General features: G+C 39.4%; 1 pseudogene; it reads right to left on the reverse strand.

Annotated features, from left to right (window-relative positions):
• Positions 1 to 1974: 1974 nt before the first annotated feature.
• Positions 1975 to 4112, reverse strand: LOC112850050 (ferritin light chain pseudogene; annotated as a pseudogene).
• Between the last annotated feature and the right edge of the window lie 16249 nt (positions 4113 to 20361).

Genomic DNA, 20361 nt, shown 5'->3' on the forward strand with positions numbered 1-20361 from the left:
CTAGAGAGGAATCTTTTTATCCTGAGACCTACAGCCACAACTGAGTGTTTACTGCCTGTTGCCCTGGAACCTGTGGATCAATTCTGGTATTTCTCATATCCTTAGGGGAGAAAGACACATCCCAACCTGCAGGGCTTCCAGGGAGGTTGTGCACACATGTTATAGACACTTGCTGGTCTACCAGGCGAGAGCACTCAGGTTCCTCTTATTCTTGTGTGAAAATTGTAAAAATTCTTTGGTATCTGTAAGGTCTGGATGCCCATTATAGTTGTAGCCACATAGTAAAGTCTAGGTAGGGGCGCCTGGGGGGCTCAGTGGGTTAAGTGTCTGACTCTTGATTTTGGCTCCGGTCATGATCTCAGGAACCGTGAGATCAGACTCTGCACTGATTGCACAAGAGCCTGCTTGGGATTCCTTCTCTCCCTCTCTCTCTGCCCCTCCCCTGTTCATGCCTGCTTGCTTTCTCTCTCTCTCCCTCAAAAATAGATAAACTTAAAAAAAATAAAAGTCTAGGTGGGAATTTCTGCATCACATCTCCTAATGGGAGCAATCAAGGACGAAGAGCTAGATGATCCTGGAGACTACCCATAAGACCGTGTGTGTGTGTGTGTGTGTGTGTGTGTGTGTGTGTGTGTGTGTGGTTATAGACCAGGGCTCAGTTTTAGGTTGAAGGCATGTGGTTAGTTATAGGGCTCGGACTGGCTTGACCAGGATGCTGGTCAGCTGCTGTCAGCAGGTCTGGGTTATCTAAAGCCACAAAGGGAATAGGATATTTTTAACTGGAATGCAGTGATTTAGCAGAATCCGCATGTTCTACACCTTGGGGAAAGCACGGGTTGAATCCTGGAGAAGTCAAGCCTAAATAACAAAATCCAGATACCAACGACGGGGAGTAAGGTAGACTTAACAGAGCCTGACAGAGCTGTGAAAGCCTGACTTCTAAATGAGATCAAGTTGGTACCAACGTTCCTGACTGAATACTAGCTGATGTTTGAATTGCACCCTTCCAAGTCAGTGGTTCCGCATATGTGATGCGTGTGCAGATCGCACTACCCTGAAGGGCCAAAGTCAGGGTGCACTATTATGAATGAAGGCATCTGTGGAAGATTAACACAAGTCTTTGATTTTGAGTAGATGCTTAAATGGTTGTCGTTACCAGGGAAATTTGAAGAGGGGCTAGTTTGGCAGACAAGTGGGTGAATCTGATTTTTGATACGTAGCTTGCAATAACAGGGATGTATTACAATTTAGAAAATGGGAACAGGCTAACCATCATAAATTGCCATTATTTATGAAAACTGAAGAAAAACTGGGTTACCAGCCCCTGTGTCAACCCACCTTCTAAAAAGTGCCTGGTAATAAGAGACCAAGGACTGGCATTTGTGCTGCTGTGGCCGATCTCAAATTCCATGCTGAGTGTTGTGTAATGCTGCTTGCTGTAGTGATCATTGAATGGCTTCACGTCTTGGGCCTCATCCTATCTAAATGGATTGCCTTTGGTTCTTATTTTCAAAAGAAGAAAAGATCCAATGAATATTCATCGAAGATTTTGCCGAACTGAGAACAGGAGCTGTGTGTTTGGATGACTTTGGACTCCATTGTGAGTTTGATTGAGTGCTGATGACTTTCCCTAATTTGAAGAGTAATTATCCCTGAAATCTCTTGCCTGTCTTTTCTGTCTAACATAACCATTAAATCCCGAAAATAAAACAAATACTCAGCAACAGTTACTCTCAATGATAGGAGTCAAGTGTATTCTAGACTTAGTTAGATTCCATATCAATTTCCTTCTTGGTGAAAAGTCGACCCCGGTGAGTTTCGGTGCTGAAGTGCAGCATCAGGTTCACCTGGTTCAAGGAACCAGATATACTCGTCCATAAGGAACAACCAAACAACTGAACAAAACACAACTGAACAAAACATGCAAGAGGGAGACAGAATCCAAGCAGGCTCTGCACTGTTAGTGGGGCTTGAGCTCATGAACCACGGGATCATGACCTGAGCCGAGATCAAGAGTCAGATGCTTAACTGACTGAGCCACCTAGGTGCCTGGAGAGTGAGCTTTTTGAAGAGATACTTGTCCAGCCCAGCCTGGGGGCTAGCCAGCCTACAGCGGTTAATCACATGGTTGCCATCTTCTTGATGAGTTTCACCTCCTCATCTAAGAAGTGGTTCTCCAGGAAGTCCCAGAGTGCAGGTCTTTGTGGGCAGAACCCAGGGCAGGCAGATCCAAAAGGGTCCAGATTCTTCTCCAGGACCATGGTGACCTCCATGGCATCCAAAGTTTTATGCCACTTATTCTGGGACAGCTTCTGCATGTCCTGAAAGAGAGGGTACAGCAGCTGTGCTGGTTTTGCATCTTTAAGACCCCATGCCCTCATGCTTCTTTTCTCCAAACTCAAGGAAGAGGCTAATACCCTCCTGAGCCACATCGTGGCAGATGAAATAGAAGGCCAGAGAGAGGTAGGTGTAGAAAGCTTTCAGATGGAGGCTGACCAAGCAGTCGATAGGGATGGTCTCCACCTCAGTGGATTAATTCTGAGCAATCTGGGAATTCACGGTTGATTCCGGTTGATTGGCAATAAGGAGCTAAGCTCAAAAACTGGTGATGGCTGGTCTGGAGGGTAGAGGATGGCTCAGAAGATGGTCCCCGGAGATTGTGACTAGAAAAGAGGCTAGAGAATGGTAGGACATTGCTAGAAGGGGTGTCCCTGGGTCTGTTTTTGTCCAAACACCATGGAAACAAGAGGCAGATCCATGGGACCACTGGGCACACTGCCCATACAGAGATTTTTTTTTTTTTTTTTTTACAGTATGGTACTGTAAATGTATTTTCTCTTCCTTGTGATTTTCTTTTTTTTTTTTTAACTTATTTTTAATGTGTATTTTTGAGATAGAGACAGAGTGTGAATGGGGGAAGGGTAGAAAGAGAGGGAAACACAGAATCCGAAGCAGACTCCAAGCTCTGAGCGGTCAGCACAGAACCCAATGTGGGCCTCAAACTCAAAAACTGTGAGATCATGACCTGAGCTGAAGTTGGATGCTTACCCGACTGAGCCACCCAGGTGCCCCTTCCTTATGATTTTCTTAACATTTTCTTTTCTCCACCTCACTTTTTTGTAAGAATACAGTCTATAATGCATATACAAAGTGTGCATTAATTGTTATGGGTAAGGCTTCTGATCTGCAGTAGGCTCTTATTAGCTAGGTTTTAGGGGATTCAGACATTATAGGGGGATTTTTGACTGCGGGGTTTGGCAGGTCTAATCCCTGTGTTGTTCAAGGGTCAAGCATATTGAATAGGCAAGAGCTGCAGAGATAGAAAATTCTGGAGATCCACAAAGGTTTTGTCTCCCTTGAATATTTTAACAGAGTACCAATCATGTGTCTTCACATGTGTCTGTGAAGAAATGACCTGTGGCTGGAAGCAGAACCCTCTTAAGGGACTGGAGGGAACAGTAACCAGTGCTTTGACAGGGCCTGGAATAGTAATGCCTCCTCCTATCAGCCACACTGGAAAACCTTACGACTCATAGGATACTGAGTAAAATACTCAGAAGGGCCTTGCCTCAATGATGGAACAAAATTAGTCCTACATTCAGACATCCGGATTGTTTCCTGCTTTCTTTGCAGTCTTTTTAACGTTTTTAACCTTTAACCTACCAGGCTTCTCCACTACGAAGTTACTCTTTTCTTCCTTTTCATACACTATTCTTTAAAAGTGAGTTACTTAATCCAAGCCACTCTCAAATGGAAGAGAATTAACTCTGATTTCTGGAAAAAGGCGTGTCAAAGAATTTGTAGATACATGTTAAAGACACCCGCGGTAATTACTAAATATTTGGGGGGGGGGGGGGGGAAGATATGTTAAGGCTATGTAAATATCTTAGATATCTTTCTCCTTAAAGTTTTACCCACAGGTTTGATCATTCATTAGAGCATATTGCCTTATGGGAATTATTACTTTGGTGTTCTAACAGTGATTTTCTATTTCCCTCATGCCTTCTATATTTACTAAATGGGATTATTTTGTAAGAAAGTCTTGTCTCTTTTCCTCCTTACGTATTTATTTAGTCACTTACTTGTGTCAGCATGGACTCACAGACACTCATTTTCTCTTAGTCAGAATCTAGCACCATTGCTATTTGTTTTGGTGCTCAGATTGATCCAGTTTAGACCACTGGGAGCTTTTACAGGTTGGTTCCTATGTCCTTTTGACATGTTCCCATCTCTTTTTCTTAAGCACTTTATTCCCTTCAGCGCAACCAGACGCCATAGGCTTATCTTTCATTGCTCATATCTAGAGATAGCCATTTCTCCATGAAGTCCTACCTCCTTTCTTTGGAAAATGGTAGAAGCCAATGTGTAGACGCTTAGGGGGCTGGTTGTAATTGGGCTGTCATTGCATCTAGGCCATCTCAGAAGACAGAGCTAGAAAATATATGCATGTACCCACCCTAACCCAAGTACACGCACACACACACACACACAATTTATATATATTACCTATACACACATGCATAATGCATATGCATACGTGTGTGTGTGTGTGTGAACATGAATTCACACTGTTATCACCAATTCTAATCCAACACTGCAGGGTTCTTTCTAGCATTCCCTGACGTGCTTATTTATAACCTATTTCTCTAACAGTAAGACATCTGGCTCTATTTATAATATATTTACTTATTTGTTCAACTGTACTCTACACATAAATTAATCTCAAGATTGCTAACCTGCATTATTGTGCCCCTGAGAGAAACAAACGTACCAACTGGAGTATGGTATTTGTGGACTGTTTTCTTTTTTTCTTTAGCTTTACAGTATCCAGCCAAAAAATTATTCTTCAAAGTCACTTAAGTTAGCTCCTTTTTTCTCCATTTCCTTCCGTGAGGTTATGTTGCATAGTTGCAAGACTGTTAGATTTATTTGTCATAGTCGACATTCCCTTCTCGTTGCTGCAAAAAAAAAATCTCTCTTTGCCCAAACTTTCGATAGACACTCTGAGCCCCTCAAGTAGGCTTTGACTTTGGACTTAGGTTTACAGAGAATTCCCCAACTTGATAGCTGACCAAGTTCTTCATCCCCTACCTTTGATATCTAAGTCTTGATCTGCTGGTAGCAAGAATTTTGTTAGGTCAGGAGGCAAGAATCATGCTACCCTTGATGTCTGCACTTAGTAATTTTCTGTCCACTGACCCCCCTCACTCTGCTCATTGGCTATAAATCCATAGCTACCTTTCAATTCAAAGTTGAACCTAATATTTCCCCTTTTGAAATATTCTTATTGCCATAGTCTTGAATAAAGTCTTCCTTACCATTTTAACAAGGATCAGAATAATTTTTCTTTAATGTTATCCTGACATCCTACTTGAGTTTAAAATTTGCATATTGTAAATTTCTCCCTTTGTAGTTTACTTTTCTATGGGTTTTGAAAAAATAAATATAGTCAAATATCTGAAACTATAATAGAATTCCACCACCCTAAAAATTTATTTATGTAGTCCCCTTCTTATCAGTTCCTCTACCTTCAAATTTCAGCAACCAGTAATCTCATATTATTCCCTTTTCCATAATGTTGTATAAATGGAATTATATGAATGTTGCGTTTAGAGTCTAGCAACTTTTATCTGGCAAAATGCACTGAAGATTCACTCATGTTGTTATGTTAACCAATAGCTCATGCATTTTTATTGCTGAGTAGTAGTCCTTGGTATGCATATACCATGGTTTGTTAACCCGTTTATCTGTTGAAAGATCTCTGGGTTATTTCCATTTTGGGGAAATTATGAATAAAGCCTCTATAAATATTGTGTACAGGTTTTTGTGTGAACATAAATTTTCCATTTACTTGAGTAAATGCTTACGAGGGGATTGCTGGGTAATATGCTAAGTATATGTTTAGCTTTACAAGAAACTCCTAAATGATTTTCCAAACATTCCACTAGCAACGTGTACAACTTTCTGTTCTCAAGAGTCTTACTAGCACTTAGTGATATCAGTTTTGTATTTGTGTAAAGGAGGGGGAAAATATTTCCCCGACCCTCTTATGTTCAGTACTGGAACCTGTGAATTAAATTGAAAAGAGATTAGCAGGAGAAAGGTTTCTTTTGCATGCATGTGGAGGCTTCACAGAAAAGAAGTAGTTTGACCCAGAGGTCTATAGACAATTTTAACAAAGGGTGATAAAGTGTGGAGAAGAGATTAGACCAAAGGAAAAGGAAGTTTGGACTTCCTGGGGAGGGAAGGGTAAATGGCTAGAAGGCGACTCCAAAATGTACAGTAAGTAAGGATTATTCAGTGAGTTTTGTTACACTCAAATCTTTGAGTTAGACTCAAATTTTGTTAGACTCAAATCTTTTCAGTTGATATATTTCCTTTACAAAAGGGAAAATTATGCCCTTCTTCTCGCAGAAAGTAAAAAGTCGGAGAATTCCCCCTACGTTTGCTATTTCTTAATTGCCTTCAGCTCCAAATTACCCTTATGCCAAAGTGGCATATTTTGGGGTGGCATATTTTGATCCCTTGAGTTAGCTATTTCAACGCTTATATAGTGATGTCTCTTTGAGGTTTTAATTTGCATTTCCCTAATGACTGATAATGTTGAGCTTTTTTATATGCTTATATATCATCCATCTATTCTATCTGGTGAATTTCCGATTCAGTTTTTTGCCCAGTTTTTAGAGTGTTTTATACTTGTTGTTTTGTTTGTTTTCTTATTGTTGAGTGTCAAGTATTCTTTATATGTTCTGAATACAAGTTGTCTCTCATAAATAAGATTTAAAAATATTTTCTCCATACTCTCAGTTTATCTTTTCATTTCCTGACCAATAACTTACAGAAAACAAAAGTTTAAATTCTGACCGACTGCAATTTGTCCATTTTTCTTTTATGGGTCATGCCTTTGGTATCACGTCTAAAGAAATTCAGTGTCAAACTTAAAGTCACACAGATTTTTTTCTCCTAGAACTTTTATAATTTTACTTTTACATTTATGATCCATTTTGAGTTAATTTTTCTATAACCTGTGTGGTATATATTGAAGTTTATTTATGTTGCATAACGACATCCAGTCTTTCTAATACCATTTGTTGAAAGGACTATCTTTTCTCCATTGAATTGCCTTTGTACATTTGTTAGGGCAAATACGAATATAAATAAATAAATCCTCCCTCATACCAAAAGGGGAAGAGAACTTGTTGTTCTCCTTTCTCTTTAGCCTTTCCTTTAGAAAATATGAAATTATAAATGCTCTCTCTGTTTTCTTTGAAATGCATTTTAGTCCTTTTAAAAGCTAAATGAGCCTCTTGCCAGTTTTATGTTCCAGAGATTTCTTTCTTGAGAAGCATGGGCTATCTCTTTGAAATGCAAAGATCAAGAAGGATGACCTTGTCTCCCTGCCTCTGTGGGAGTTTCAGCTTCAGCGCTTGACTTCAAGTTGTAAATTTCTGTTTGTCACAGAGATGTGAGAAGTTTTATTTTTCCTTTTTGATAAAGACAATTAACATGTATGTAACGAATTGTATCTGCTTTGCTATATAAAGAGATGTGATTTCTTTCTGTCTTTATAATCTCTTTAGATGTGTCTTACACTCTGAGTTAATGCTTATTCAATAATAAAACTGGTTTTTTTTTTTTCCCCCTCTTCTCCCTTGTGGATAGGTTTGTATGGGCTGGCAAGAGATTTTATTTATATTATTATATTTCCCCACCAATTATCAAGAAGCAGTTGCCTATATTTGTGTAGTCTATTTCTGGGCTGTTTATTCTGATGACGATAGCTTTATAGTATGTCTTCAAAATAGATAGTCTACCCTTCAACCTAGTTTGTTTTCACAATTGTTTGGGTTGTCCTGGTTCCTTTGCATTTCTATATAAATTTTAGAATCTTCTTGCTGATGTTTACTGAAAAGGGGAGGGGGGGCACTAGGATTTTGATTGGATTGTGTGGAATCCACAGATCAAATTGGGGAGTACTGATGTCTTAATGATATTGAGTCTGCCGATTCATGATCCCAGCATAGTGCTCCAATTATTTTTGTCTTGTAGGGAGCAAATGTTGGTATTTCAAGATATACCTCTTTGGCATATTGATTATTTTTAGCTGGTTATTTTTAAGCAACTGTAGACAAAAGCGAAGCTCTGGAAACCAAATAGAAGTTACATTTTTTTATAAGAGACATTTACATGGATAAGGGAAATCTTCATTTGTAAGGGTGTCTCCCTCTGTACCAGGAAGAGGGGGATGACTCTAAATCTAGAAACCCTGATCTGTGGGAAAGGCAAGGACTTAATCTGCACAGTATCCTTACCTGTGTTTACTGTGCTTCTCTTGGTGACCTCTCATAACTGACTTCCCACCCCCAACATCGTCATCTTTTGTCTTTAGCTGGAGATGGTATTTAAGGTGATTGTCTCAGTCATTTTGAGGGGTTATTCAGCTTTCCTGGGTCTTTCCTGTGAATACAGGAGATATCAATGTTGTTAAACTTTTGTTTGATTTTCCCGTTAGTCTGTTTTGTGTCCATTTGATTCTTAGACCAGCTAGAGGAATGTTGAAGGACAGAGTAAAATGTTTTCCTCCTCACCAGTCTTTTATATTCCTTTTATCAATTCATTACAGTTTTTAGCATACAGATCCTGCACGTATGTTGTTAGCATTTAAACTGGTAGACCTTTTCTCACCTTGGGGGAGGGGGTCATAATTATGCTAATTTCTCCTTATTCTATTTCTCACTAGTTATGCTCAGTCTGTATATTTTCTGATGAATTTCATACTTTGAATTATTTTACTTCTTTTAATTAATTTTGTTATCATTTCTTTTCTAATAAAAATAGATCAATACTGTCTACTCGGCCTTTTGTAATTGGAAAAAAATTGGAAAAAAAAAACCCAAAACCCAGGGTATTTGAGCAAGGTAAATGAAAAGATTGCGGTATATTTATGTGTATTAAACGATAAACTGAAGCACATTAAAATTTTGAAGTTTATTTGAACAAGTATCATTTTGAACTGGGCAGCACCAAATAAAAAGTAGTTAGGAGTGCTCTACCAACGAGGGCTAGAGGTAAGATTTTTATAGAGAAGACACAGAAGCAGAAAAGGAAATTATTTGATTGGCTACAGCTTAAGTGATTGCATTATTTAGGAAAGACTGGTTTGCTGCTTATGATTGGTTGTTCTTTCTAACCTTGAGGCATTTATAGGAATTAACTCTGGGTTAAGTTTTGGTTTGCCTACTAGACTCCCAAGGCATTTCAGCCACCTCAATCTGATGGCATCTTTGTTTGATTACTTTAACATGTGATAAACACTACAAGATTGATATGTATCCACATAGATGGATTTCAAAAACATAATCTTAAGTAAAGAAATTAAGGAAGTAGAACAACACGTATACAGTTCCACTTCTGGAAATTAAAAATTATACACAGGAGATAACACTCGATTACAGGTACATGCATAGATGGGAAAGATCCACATTTAAGCTGTAACAGAGGGGGACCTGGGAAGATCAGTAGGAACAGGGATTAGGAACTAAGGACAGCTACCAAGATTGTGGTGACGTTTATAGTATTTTGTTTCTTTTTCAAATGAAAGGCTAAGTTCTGAATCAAATTCAGAACCAGTGCATTTATGAAGTCTGGATATATGGTATAGGCCTGGGTATATGCTGAATTATTAATATTTTCCTAATAAAAAAATGAATGAGAACAAAAACAGCATGAAGAAAACAAACACCAACAACAACAAATAACAAGCCATAATGTTAACGAAAATTCTGGGAATTGAGAAGTATTAACATTAATTAGAAGTAACAGTATCTATAGCAGCCTTGCACTGAAACTTGGATAATGGAGCAAAATAGTACAGAAGTAGTTTCTATTACAAGGACAAATATACTGGATCCTGACGGAAATAACACAAATCAATCATAAATGAGTTTCTTGCCCTCATCTCCACATTAAATGATCTTGGGGTATCTCTTGAGCAATTAGAAAAAATATGATCTTTCCGGAGCACCTGAGTGGCTATCAGTTAAGCGTCTGACTCTTGGTTTCGGCTCAGGTCATGATCTCATAGTTTGTGAGTTTGAGCCCCACATCAGGCTCTTTGCTGAAAGCCTGTTTGGGATTCTCTGTCTGTCTTTCTGTCCCTTCCCCCACTTGTGCTCTCTCTCTCTCTCAAATAAATAAACATTAAAAAAATTCTAAGGGAAAATAGAAATAATCTTCCCTCAAGCCTACACCATACACCTAAATACATTCTAGAGAAAATAAATAATTACTAAAAGATAATGTCACAGAAAATCTTTAAGAAAATAGCATTGGTTCTTTATTGGCTTTTTGGAAAGACGGTTGCTTTCTAAATATGAAGGCAGGAGAATTCATAAGGAAATAGAGTGAATGATTTAACTCTATACAAATTTTAAAATTTGTATATATTAAATACACATTAGCAAAATGAAGAGGGAAATAAAAGCTGGAAAAGTATGGCAAATACTATAATTTTTAAAATCATTTCGGTGTAATAGATAAATATGTAAAGGGCATGACAGATAATTTTCTCTTTTTTTTTTTTTTTTTGGATTTGTCCCTTAGTTTTTTTGTTTGTTTTGTTTTGTTTTTAATTTACATCCAAGTTAGTTAGCATATAGTGCAACAGAGATTTCAGGAGTAGATTCCTTAATGCCCCTTACCCATTTAGCCCATCCCCCCTCCCATAATACCTCCAGTAACCCTCTGTTTGTTCTCCACATTTAAGAGTCTCTCATGTTTTGTTTCCCTCCCCATGACAGATAATTGTCAATGATAAAAGTATAATCTCTAAACAGACATATGAAAAAAATTCAACCTTTTACCAATAAAAGAAATGCAAATATCAATGATGATGTATAATCACAGAATATTAAATTAACAAAACAATGATAATATGTAAAGCTGGTGAATGTGCTGTTAAACACATGTTCTTGTGTACTGTTGGTGGGAATATAAACAGACACAATTACTCTGGGAAATATTTTCGACAGAGATGACCAGACCCATGAAAATACTCATAACTTCTTATAATCTATTTTATTTTTATTAAAAAAATTTTTGGGGCGCCTGGGTGGCGCAGTCAGTTAAGCGTCCGACTTCAGCCAGGTCACGATCTCGCGGTCCGTGAGTTCGAGCCCCGCGTCAGGCTCTGGGCTGATGGCTCGGAGCCTGGAGCCTGTTTCTGATTCTGTGTCTCCCTCTCTCTCTGCCCCTCCCCCGTTCATGCTCTGTCTCTCTCTGTCCCAAAAATAAATAAAAATAATAAAAAAAAAATTTTAACATTTATTTATTTTTGAGAGACAGAGACAGAGCATGAGCAGGGGAGGGGGAGAAAGAGAGAGAGATACAGAATCTGAAGCAGGCTCCAGGCTCTGAACTATTTGTTAGCACAGAGCCTGACGCGGGGCTTGAATTCACGAACCACAAGACCATGAACTGAGCAGAAGTCAGATGCTCAACCGACTGAGCCACCCAGGTGCCCCAGTTCTTATCATCTATTTTAAAGAAATGGAAAATATACGAATGCTAACTTATATAAAGATATTCATTGCACCAATATTCCTAATGCTGAAAAATGGCAATGCAAGAATGGGAAATTCATGAGTACAGGTAGATGTGAAAGACACACAAAAAAATTTAAAACGGGGTAAAAGTATGTTTTCCATGATTCTTTTCCACTTCACATTAGGTCACGCATAGCAGTCTACATAACATGACTCTCCTCTGACTGTAATTTACTCAATCACTTCTATAATATTGACTGTTAAATTTTGAATGTCCAATGTTTGAATTTAGACTGAGGATTAGCCTTTTAAGAAATCACATTTAGTATCAATTACTGAAGATTTATAACTTGTGAATGATTTAATGTCTTTACACAGTGCTAGAGTATGAATGATTTAATTTCCTAACACAGTATCTTTATTGTTAATACAATACTTGTCTCCTAAAACAAAACCACAAGGTATTGCCTGCATTAACAGCTTTTTCCTGTCCTGTGTGTGCCAACAGCAATGATATTCCTTCCAGTAATCATGACTCAGCATAGTCCACCGGGAAGCTAGAGTGAGGAGGCATTCTAACCAAACCAGTTGTGTTCCAGAAGTAGGGTCTTATCTAATATCCCGACCAGGAAAAGCGGAAGAAAGTATATTGCTTCCCAAGTTTGGAAGATTCTCAGCGGATTCCATTCAGTCCCAAACAAGTTCAAGTGTGGAGGCTGAGAAGCTGGGATTTCAGCTAAATACCACCACCATTATCTTTCTAGGTATCCAGTGCCTTCCACTCCAACCTGAAGGGCTCCTGAGTGCTCTTGGAGTTGTAGTCTGTACTTGACTTTAAAATACTTTAGTACGTACATTCAAGATACATATATTATGTAAATTAACTTGAACATATATTCCTAGGATGGATGGCTGCTCCAATCTCAATAAATATTACAAGGATGATTAATTCATATGTAATTAAATGGCACTTCACAGACTGACTACAAGCATTTCCCCTACCGTTATTTCACGAGAGCAGAGGTTTTGTTAGTTATCATAATGGATGTACAAATGAGCGTTCGTTGGTGAAATGGTGGTGTTCAAGATGTGTGAATAGACTAAAAATATTCTGAAGCTTCTCCCTGTCTTCCTGTGAACAAAAATCCAACTGGCTTAGAAGTCTAGCTCCTTCAGACTGTTATTTGAGGTAGGCTTCTAAAACAGTGTTCAGGTACTGATTTTGAAAATTCTGTTGTTGGGTATCATTATAAAGGTGCTACACCCGCGCCCCCCCCAACACACACCTCTGGAATGTCGCCAAGTATGGCGACAGCACTAAGAGATGTGGGACTTATTTTTGAGGCCATGGAGCAGTTTGTGACTCCTTTTGTGCCATCTGAGACTTGCTTTCATTAAAATCTGCTGGTAAGATTGTTGGGGAAACCTGTAGCCTCAATAAGCTGTTAACCATCAGAAGCTACTGATAGCCAACAGAGTCTGATTAATTATGGCTGGCAAAATTACTCAGGTTAACTCGCAACAAATGAGGCCTAGGAAAAAGCTCTTGGGGGCCCAGGGGCCACTCCTTGTTGACGTTCAGAGGCCAATAGACTGCTATGGATAGGAGCTTCTCACCAGATTCTTAATGTGAAAGACTATTGATATAATTCCTTGGCACAGAAGGCATGAAGTACTCACTAGAGTAGACCCTAGGGGTTCTAGAATTTCTGACTCTGTATCCATGCTGTTCCATAGGAGGACAAAATGTCACACTAATGGGGACTGGGTGTCTTTAAATCATTCAGTCTCTGAACTTCGGTCTGTGTGGTTCCTCCAAGATCTCTAGCACACTGGTCCCAGGCCCAGACATCTATTCTCTTCATTGTTCTTTTGTCTCCCCTAGACTGGGGAATTTTGACTACACTTGGTGGTATAATGACAAGAAGTTTTGTTCTGCTGATACCTGTCTTCCTCTTTGCTTTGAATCCACCGTAAGCTTTTGAAATTTGAAATTGCCTTTTCTTCTCTTCAGCTTTAATAATCATACCCTAAAATCATGCTTCACTATATCATGCCCTATGATCTAGCGTGAATGGGATGGTCATACAAAGAAATATCATGATTAAGAAACTTACTGGTATGTGTATGTGTGTGTGTGTGTATATGTATATATGGATAAGGTTTGGGAGATATCTCCCAACATATGCAAATATAGATAGATAGATCTCCATATATATATATATATATTTTTTTTTTTTTTCCTCTCCCAAACTTTATCCAAAACCTCTGGAGTCAGATTGATTTAGAAATCTAGACTTTTGGGCAATTTTAGAAAGATAATAAGATGAATGTTATGTGACACCCTAAAGCATAGTACAGGTGACAGCCCCAAAATCAAACATTAATATTTCTGCCACACAACATAAATATTTACCCTAAATGGGATAAATAATGACTATAAGTCAGGTTTAGAAACCAAATGAGTTAGGAAATTTACTTATATGTTTCAGAGGTTTCGGATTTGAAATGGCAAATAAGGGATTATGGACCTGTATGGTCTCATCCCAGCAGTAAATACCAGATCCACCATTTTGTTTTCTTTTTGGTATTTCTTCTATGCTATCAGCCATGAAAGAGGCTGTTGTCCCTCAGACCCAGGAGGTTTAGGAAATGGTTGCACACAGACTCAAGAAAACTATCAGATGGAAGTTTGAGTCCCTTTATTATACTGGAGGATATACAATGCATATAAATAAGGCTGATATATTCTTCTGTGTCAAGATGTGAACATCCACTCTTCTTATGGAAAAATAATCAATTGGTTCTTCACTTTGTGTGTGTGTTTTTTTCTTTCTTCTTCTTTGCTTTCTCTGAAGCATTAGAAGAATGGGATGCAAATATTTTCTTCTCCAGGGAAAGTTTGAAGATTACATGAACTAGTTATTTGGTTGCTAATGATTCAGACTCCCAAGTCGATAGGCCATCAAAATCTAGTAACAAATGGGCAGGAGCGGAGCTTGGATACAGGAAACATGGAGGATAGAGAAGTCCTAGCACCTGAAGGAATGACAGTTGTGTTAGTCTCTGGAGCTGAGGACCGGAACCTGAGGATATGGTAGGTTTTAAGGGAGTAGCCCGGGTGTACCAGGAAGCAAATCTAGACCCATGGCACTCAAGCTTTCCCAAGAAAAATGCCAAGTCCCCAGCAAGGCAAGGGACCAGAGGAAAGACAGACCTGAACAAACCCAGCAAATGGGATAATGGGCATCTTAGAAGTAAATCAGGCTTCGCTGATAACTGGGAACCAGAACTATCCAACCCCTTGCTCTTTGTTCTCATTGCAGGAAGCCTGAAACAATGGTCACACTCCAGGAGTTAGCGGGGAGAGTAGCCCCCCCCCCAAAAAAGGGCTGGACTTCCTGCCAGTCCAGCAGGATAGGGGCTCAGAATCAAAGTTAGGTTTCTTATTTATAGAAAAATAAGACACGGGACATGTCTGGCACACCCAAGTTTGTAATCTTGAGATTTATAACCACTACAGTTGAATTAGGAGATTAACTTTTACTACTACATAGCATGTTTAGTTATAATGGGAACTGATGCCTCTTAAAAATAAGATTCCAGAATGTCCTTCTGGCTTATTTAATTCTGGGGAAAAGTTTCCCCACACATAACACATACACAGACACATAAACACTACATGAAGAAAACAACTCTAAAAATATGGAGAAGACTAGGAAGTCTATTGGAATGGAAACTTTTCTCTCTTTTCCCCCTAATTTTATGTAATATGGTTATTTTGTGATATAAAGGAAAGGAAATATTTTTGAATATATAAATATTAATGTGATTCTATTAGGATAAATAAAGGAAAGTACTTCATAAACTCAGAATTTTAAGAGGAATCTTAGAGATAATGTAGTTCCATTTTACAGATGAGAGACTGAGACCCACATACAGTAAAGTACCTGTGGTAGTTTTTAGGCATTGCCTAAAATTGTCACTTCTCACATTGAGAGGTTTGAGACCCTCCCCTTGCTTTGATTTCGAGTTACTTGCAACTGCTTGGTTTAAGAGTATGGGAGAAGTGATGTTATAAGATTTCCAAGAAGATGCCATGAATGTCCATGCAGTTTCTGCCTGGTTCTCTTGGCCCATTCACCCTACGGGGAGCCGGCTGCCGTGTAAGAACACTAGTGCCCTGATACCCCCAGGTGGAAAGGCCACCTGGTGTTAGGTGTGCTAGATGATGGTCCCAGCTGAGCTCCCAGCCAATAACCAGCTTTAACTGCCAAGTGAGGTATCTTAGCCATCCAGCTCAACTGAGCCATCAGATGATTCTAATGAGTCATGAGTCTAATGGGATCTAATGATCTAATGATCCCATGAGTCAACATGGGAGTTCAATGGCAGAAGAGACCCCAAGGGAGCTCTGTCCAGCCCCAGCTTTCCTCAAGTTTCTGATCCACAAAATTTAAGTAAAATGGTTGATTTAAGCCATTAGGTCTTACAGTCACTTGCTATGCTAGAATAATTACTAGAATACCCAAGCTCATGGAGGTAAGGGACTAAGAAATAGGCTAGAACCTGACTTGTCATTCTCATCCTTTCTGATTTCAAAGGAATGAGATGGGGCATTGGAACAAGGCAACTGAATATTTTCAATTGTCACAGTTTATTTCTAAGTTTGGCACTGGTGTGAAATTCCATAATATTGTTGGAGAACCATGAATTGCTCCCTACATGGTAGCAGGGGCTGTTAAACACAGGGTGGCATCCAAGGGAGGTATAGTAGGAAAAGAGTTGCCAACTTCACCTCATTCTCATACTTCTGGAGGACAAAATTCCTAACTGCTAGAAAAATGATAGGTGTATAAAAAGGATATGAAGTCACTGAGATAAACACTAATCCTTAAGTGATATTTTAATTACCGTACAGTATAAACATACCGTGTGTGTATGTGTGTGTGTGTGTTAAGATAGAAAATGAAATTTGTGAATCTGTCAGGGTCATCTTTAGGAATGCTTCAAGTGACCAAAGGGACAGTGTTGGACTTGAGATCTTCTCATCTTGGCAAGAATTGATATCAGAGGAATTGGCTAATGCTCTGTATTGGGTTAAATGATGGTCCCCCCCGCCCCCCTCCCCCGCAAATGTATCCATGTCCTGATCCCCAGAACCTGTGAATGTGACCTTATTTGGAAAAAGGGTCTTTGCAGATGGAATTTAGTTAAGAATCACGAGATGAGATCATCCTGGATTACCTAGGTGGGCTGTAACTCAAATGAAAACAATACTTACAAGACACACACAGAGAAGCAAATAAAAAGGTAATGTGAAGATTGAGGCCCACTTGAGTGTCGTGGCCAAAAGCCAAGAACTGCCATGAAATGCCTGGGGCCAATGGGATCTGGACACATCAAGCAGTTAGTCCTAACTATTCCCTAGAGACTTCAGAGGGAACGAGGTCCTGCTGACACCTTGATTTTGGACTTCTAGACTCTAGAACTGTGGAAAAATACATTTCTGTTGGTTCAGATTGTGCTCATTTGTTACAGCAGCCCTAGGGAACTAACACAAGCTCCTTGAGAGAGAGTTCTAAGGGAATTGAAGGAGCAAGTCCACCCTGTCAGGGATAGCCATGGTGGCTGGAGCATTTCATACATGGCAGATAAGGGACAGCACTCAGGCTCTTGCTAAGCAGTTCTCTGCAAAATCTAGGCATTTTTGGCCTCAGGCTATTTCACTCCAACAGGCATTACCAATTAGGACCTCCTGAGCGTGTGCTGTTTATTTGAATGTCTGTCTCTTCTGTCGGATTGTGAACTTCCAAAGGCCAAGAGGCTTATTTTCTTCCTTCAGTGAAAATTATTGAACAACTGTTATGTGCTCCACTCTGTGCTAGATGCTGGTATAAAACGCTGAGTAGCAACACATAGTTTTTGCTTTCAAGCTGCAAGCAGACCTTGGGTGGTAAGCTATTCTGCATTCAATTAACGTATGTTGAATGAAGGAAATAAATATGGACAAAACAGCTTGCCAGAGCGGATGGTTTGCACTTGGGAGAGACTGGGTGTAAACTATAAACTTGCATAAGATACTTATTTCCATTTCCTTAACTGCAAAATGGAAAAAAAAAATAATTCCTCCCTTCCAGGATTGCTGGCATGATGACCGTATACATATATAATATTATTAACAAAAGAGAATCTAATGTTCCAGCAAAATCTCAGTGTATCTCTCCATGTCCAAAAACGGTAATAAATTCCTTCTTGCATCAATGCTATCCAGTACTTTTCCCATGCATTTTTACTTATTACATCATTTGATTTGTCTCCAGCTTTCTACTGTGGGCAGGACAGGGAAGAGCCTCAGGTGAGTGTCCAGAGCAAGAGACCAAAGTCATGGACAAACAGGGCGGTGGCTGGTGAAGCCAGACTAGACCCCAGGCTTTCCTGCCTCCCAGAGCCCTGGATTTACCACCACAGCCGTGCCAGGCTGAGTGAAAATCTCTTCAACCATATGGGGTTGTCTGCTCATAGTTACAGATGTAAATAGGGCTCATCTTCCTCAAGAGTCCATTTTGCCCCCAAATTTGGGGCACAGCATGTCTGGGAAATATTATGACAGAGCTTCATTTTAAAGCAGAATGCAAAAAAAAAAAAAAAAAAAAAAAATCATCATCCTAACAACTAGTTCTTATGTGCACCAGGCTCTGTTCTTTTTTTTTTATTATTAAATATAATTTATTGTCAAACTGGTTTCCATACAACACCCAGTGCTCATCCCAACAGGTGCCCTCCTCAATGCCCATCGCCCACTTTCCCCTCTCCCCCACCCCCATCAACCATCGGCTTGTTCTCAGTATTTAAGAGTCTCTTGTGGTTTGCTCCCTCCCCCTCTGTAACTCTTTTTTTCCCCCTTCCCCTACCCCCTGGTCTTCTGTTAAGTTTCTCAGGATCCACATATGAGTGAAAACATATGGTATCTGTCTTTCTCTGCCTGACTTATTTCACTTAGCATAACACTCCCCAGTTCCATCCACGTTGCTGCAAATGGCCGGATTTCATTCTTTCTCATTGCCAAGTAGTATTCCATTGTATATATAAACTACATCTTCTTTATCCATTTGTCAGTTGATGGACATTTAGGCTCTTTCCATAATTTGGCTATTGTTGAAAGTGCTGCTGTAAACATTGGGGTACAAGTGCCCCTATGCATCAGCACTCCTGGATCCCTTGGGTAGATTCCTAGCGGTGCTATTGCTGGGTCATAGGGCAGATCTATTTTTAATTTTTTTGAGGAAGCTCCACACTGTTTTCCAGAGTGGCTGCACCAGTTTGCATTCCCACCAACAGTGCAAGAGGGTTCCCGTTTCTCCACAGCCCCTCCAGCATCTATAGTCTCCTGATTTGTTCATTTTAGCCACTCTGACTGGCGTGAGGTGGTATCTCAGTGTGGTTTTGATTTGTATTTCCCTGATAAGGAGCGACGTTGAGCATGTTTTCATGTGCCTGTTGGCCATCCGGATGTCTTCTTTAGAGAAGTGTCTATTCATGTCTTCTGCCCATTTCTTCACTGGATTATTTGTTTTTCAGGTGTGGAGTTTGGTGAGTTCTTTATAGATTTTGGATACTAGCCCTTTATCTGATATGTCATTTGCAAATATTTTTTCCCATTCCATCAGTTGTTGATTGTTTCCTTTGCAGTGCAGAAGCTTTCTATCTTGATGAGGCCCCAATAGTTTATTTTTGCTTTTAATTCCCTTGCCTTTGGAGATGTGTCAAGTAAGAAACTGCTGCGGCTGAGGTCAGAGAGGTTTTTTCCTGCTTTCTCCTCTAGGGTTTTGATGGTTTCCTGTCTCACATTCAGGTTCTTCATCCATTTTGAGTTTATCCTTGTGAATCGTGTAAGAAAGTGGTCTAGTTTCATTCTTCTGCATGTTGCTGTCCAGTTCTCCCAGCACCAGTTGTTAAAGAGACTGTCTTTTTTCCATTGGATAGTCTTTCCTGCTTTGTCAAAGATTAGTTGGCCATACATTTGTGGGTCTACTTCTGGAGTCTCTCTTCTATTCCATTGGTCTATGTGTCTGTTTTTGTGCCAATACCATACTGTCTTGATGATTACAGCTTTGTAGTAGAGGCTAAAGTCTGGGATTGTGATGCCTCCCACTTTGGTTTTCTTCTTCAATATTACTTTGGCTATTAGGGGTCTTTTGTGGTTCCATACAAATTTTAGGATTGCTTGTTCTAGCTTTGAGAAGAATGCTGGTGCGATTTTGATTGGGATTGCATTGAATGTGTAGATTGCTTTGGGTAATACTGACATTTTAACAATATTTATTCTTCCAACCCATGAGCACAGAATGTTTTTCCACTTCTTTGTATCTTCTTCAATTTCCTTCATAAGCTTTCTATAGTTTTCAGCATACAGATATTTTACATCTTGGTTAGGTTTATTCCTACGTATTTTATGATTCTGGGTGCAATTGTGAATGGGATCAGTTTCTTTATTTCTCCTTCTGTTGCTTCATTATTGGTGTATAAGAATGCAACAGATTTCTGTACATTAATTTTGTATCCCGCAACTTTGCTGCATTCATGTATCATTCTAGCAGACTTTTGTTGAAGTCTGTTGGGTTTTCCATGTAGAGTATCATGTCAGCTGCAAAAAGTGAAAGTTTGACTTCACCTTTGCTAATTTTGATGCCTTTGATTTCCTTTTGTTGTCTGATTGCTGATGCTAGGACTTCCAACACTATGTTAAACAACAGCGGTGAGAGATGACATCCCTGTCGTGTTCCTGATCTCAGGGGGGAAAGCTCTCAGTTTTTCC

Source organism: Puma concolor, chromosome C2, assembly GCF_028749965.1.
Source record: "Puma concolor isolate L17-30 chromosome C2, mPumCon1.1.hap2, whole genome shotgun sequence".
NCBI classification, from domain to species: domain Eukaryota; kingdom Metazoa; phylum Chordata; class Mammalia; order Carnivora; family Felidae; genus Puma; species Puma concolor.